Source organism: Schistocerca piceifrons, chromosome 9 (assembly GCF_021461385.2).
Source record: "Schistocerca piceifrons isolate TAMUIC-IGC-003096 chromosome 9, iqSchPice1.1, whole genome shotgun sequence".
Lineage (NCBI taxonomy): Eukaryota > Metazoa > Arthropoda > Insecta > Orthoptera > Acrididae > Schistocerca > Schistocerca piceifrons.
The window spans coordinates 21713877-21718127 of NC_060146.1; the positions used below are offsets into that span (position 1 = coordinate 21713877).

General features: G+C 40.7%; 1 non-coding gene across 1 annotated transcript; it reads right to left on the bottom strand.

Moving 5' to 3' along the window:
* Positions 1-3383: 3383 nt before the first annotated feature.
* Positions 3384-3455, bottom strand: Trnae-cuc. The gene has a single exon. It is a non-coding gene; the product is annotated as a tRNA-Glu (tRNA).
* Positions 3456-4251: the final 796 nt, after the last annotated feature.

Below are 4251 nucleotides of genomic sequence, written 5' to 3' on the forward strand. Positions count from 1 at the left end.
TCTGGTCTGACTCCAAAAAAATAACATGGTGATGAGACATTAAACGTTAACGTTACTGATAATAATAATGAGAATGAATCAAGACCTTTGATTATTTTTCACTTTCTCTTAATTTTAGTGTATTACCACTCGTTTCTGGACGTGTGTCCTCCTTGCCGGTAATGTACAGTCGTGGACAAAACGAGCGAGACACCTCGCCTTTGCGTTATGCTGATCCGCACAGCTTTAAAGTCTGCTACACAGCATAACAGGCAAGGCGACGAAGTGCTACCAACATGCGCTCAGCTGATGTACTGGAGAAACTCGCGCTTCCAAGACGCCACAACATCGTCTGCCACCACTTTGTGGAAAACGAAATACCTAAAGTATAAGCCAATGTGTTGAATTCGCATATCTGTGACTATGACTTGGATCTAAAGTATGGTTATTGATAGTACGTATGTTCAGATCGCCAATCTAACATCATGAATAAAGACAAGGGGAAATGAATTAGGCGTCCTTCCTCTTCCATAACATAAAATATATTTTAGTTATTCCTTCTTAAATGAACTGCGCAGAAAATCATTCACCAGAAGTGAATAACTTTTTAGTAACACTAGATGATATTAACAGCTTGCTGGCGCGGGTTAGCCGTGCGCTTAACATAGTCATATCGCGGACCGTGCGGCTCCTTGCGCCATCAGTTCGTATCCTTCCTCGGGCAAGGATGTGTGTTAGGTTCCGTAGGTTGAAGTAATTCTAGATCTAGGAGACTGATGACCTAAGCAGTTTGGTGGCATAGTTCTTAGAATTTTTTGACCTATCGCGTAAATTTTCTTTACATAAACGGCCGTATCTTTAGATTGCGTTGACATAGCTCACTTTTTTACACCACCAAGAGACCGTATATCGCAGGAAGTCCGATACATTTCCGCTTATTATGTCCAACCGTACGCGAGGTAAACGGGTTTTAAGGGTTGAGTAGGCAGATAGACGGTCAAGAAAGTGAGGCTAGTAGGGTTCGATTTTTGCCGATTTACGTGACGAAGTCCTAACAACGAAAATAGCTACCACAGTTACTGAAGATGAGGGCCGCATAATAATTTCCCCAACTCTTTATTCGAAATGTTCCAGTTGCAGTCGATACATGAGCATATTAATCGTAGCTACGCTTTCGATCCAAATCATGTTTACGGAAATGCAAACAAAATCCACTTGCCTGTACACGTGATAATTCAGATCCCACTATTAATGCCACCGCGTTGTAGATGTGCGAGCATTCCCATTACTAGCAACCTTAAGGAACATTTCGGCTGATGAACGTTTCTGGCTGTGTAATGGAGAATTCGAAACATTGTAGAATACGTTTGGCAGCTACGTCGCCGATTATTTCCTGGGATGGTGCAGAATTATCCTACTAAATTTACTCGCTAATAACAGTTTTTTGTTATTTCGATAAACATCCCGAATGATTGTCACATAAGCGGTGACATAAAGGTAGACAATTCATGTTTTTGAGTCCAGAAAGCTCTGTGCAACAGAAACTACAGATAATTTTGCCATTTTCGTTGCGAAATTGCCGGTTTATTGTTTGGGGTAATAATAGAGGGCTGTTGGCCTGGGTTGTCTGCTAGCATAGTGAAAGGTGTTTGCTACTGCAAGGGAGGTCTGGTTTGTTTTCGGTGCTAATCTCGATGGAGGCAGATAGACTATCAGTAAAGGAATTTTAAGAAATTCTCTCGCCCACAATACGTTTTATTGCTACCTTTATTCTGTACCGGCGCCCCATGGATGTCGATATGAAACTCTTGTAGAATTTCATACTTGTTACGGCCTACTTTTTCCGCTTCTGTCAACAATTGAATTGACTTAAGTGTGGCACTGAATGATTTTTAACTGAATTTCGTTATGAATCTTCAGACATTGCTAAATTGGCACACTTTCATGGTAGGTCAGGAACGGTAATCCATTATGACTGGTCTGAACGTTGACACAGACCAGACCAGAATGCGCATAATATTTTACTAATTCGTAACGATCTGGGATACTTTGTTTTACTAAAATAGTTATGTTATCTAGATAAGCTGAAATTCATTTTTATTAGTACAGTTCATATTGATTAGCGTTTCTTCTTTCATTTATATCTTATATTTAGGTGTTGTGGTTAAGACACTTATCAGCATTGATGTAGTCTTACACATGATTGGAAACAGTCTGACAAATTTCGGATAGTTTTTAACCTGTGCATAGTATGTTGGTAGCACTAATTCGCCTTGCCTGTAATGCGGTGTAGCAGACTTCAAAGCTGTGCGGTTCAGCATAACGAAAAGGCGAGGGGTCTCGCTCGTTTTGTCCACGACTGTACAAGTCTGGCCTAGAGTATATTTAATGGAACTGCAGATTATGGGGACGGAAACTGAACCAGTCGAACTCAGAAAAGATTTTTTGTTGGAACGTACCCCTCAAACGTCTTTGATGTACCGAAAAATAAAAGAAAGTGGCAAACTGTGTGTGGCACCGTGTAGCACCTTTACTTCGTTACAAATTGAAATAAAGCTTCACAGATATGAATCGCACACAAGATGAAGATTAAAAATTAACCCCTCCTTCCATTTTGCAATGTCAGAGAGATGTCAGAAATGTTTGTGCGCTTGTACCTTATTTTACAGAAAACAGTTTTTCAGATTATGGGAAACCAACGTAGGGCCTGTACGTGATAGCCATACATCCGAAGCACTTCCTTCACAAAATTGTGTTTTTGTTGTTAATATTTCTGCATTCTCATGCAGAAATGAAGGCATTCAAATATTCACTAGGAAAAAAGAGAAACCGTATTGTAGTTAATAATTATTTCTATTTTTACCCTCAGTTTACTCTTACTTTACTATCTTCTCTATCAAGAATAATTACATCCTAAAAGAACTACTTAAAATGTTTCAATGGCTTTTACTGAATGCACTGTTTTAATATGTTTTGTTATTAATAATCAATCAAGTTTTTTTTAAAATTATACTTTGTGTCTCGATGTAATTTGTAGTGTGATATAACAAAAAATTTAGAATGTTGCATCCAGTTAATCTTGTTTGGTGTTATTGATATTATCGAAAGATCCCAGAGATTGTTGTATAGGGTTGTTCTTAACTTCAAATTGTAAGGATTATTACATGTCTGTTCTCTAAACGACGTTAGTGGCTGTGACGTCAGTGAAGGAGGCGTTATTGTGCTTAAATTTCGAACGTCCTGAAGGGTGTTATGTGACGCCTTCGCTTTAAACGTGACAATCCCTAGTTACGTGTACACAGTTTAGGAACTGACGCTGTCATACTCATGTTTTTATATGAGTAAAATGTTAAAGCTGTGAGAAATGGTGGTATACCTGTATCTAATGTTGCGGAATAAAATTATTCCGGTACCGGGAATCGAACCCGAGCCTCCTGGGTGAGAGCCAGGTATCCTAGCCACTAGACCATACCGGAGATGTTAGCTAAACACGAATGAAGGGTAGAAATACTACGAAGAATTGTCTGCGTTCGTAGTGAAGGTACCCACGCCCGGCAGCATTGCGTAATGTATTTTCGGAAGCCACGTGACTTGGCACAGTTTGGTCAGGCTCAGCAGTGATGAGTATAGCAGCAACAAAGGCGACTCTCGCGATCCCGGAATGGTGCTTCCTAAACCTACTCATTCTGCATCTGGATTTCTTGTTACAGAAGGCAACGACTCTCTCTCTCTCTCTCTCTCTCTCTCTCTCTCTCTCTCTCTACACCAGCTCTTGTACTCTATTCATCATAAGAATAACCCTGATGTAAACATTAGGCCATTGTATTCTTCCGGGTTAGCTTGAATCCCACTGGATTTCGTTTCATGTGGGGCGGAAACCAAGCATATAAACGAGCGGTAATGCGGGACAACAGGTTTACTGGCGCGTTAAATACCAGCAGCTCTCTGTCCAGCCAGCTATTCCAACCAGCGTGCAATGATGTGAGCAGCTGCAGTTCAGATGTAAAGGGAGGCGAGCGTCGAAACAGTATAGCTTCGAATGTCATTTAACTTACGAGAGCGAAATACACTACTGGCCATTAAAATTGCTGCACCACGAAGATGACGTGCTACAGACGCGAAATTTAACCGACAGGAAGAAGATGCTGTGATAAGCAAATGATTAGCTTTTGAGAGCATTCACACAAGGTTGGCGCCGGTGGCGACACCTACAACGTGCTGACATGAGGAAAGTTTCCAACCGATTTCTCGTACACAAACAGCAGTTGACCG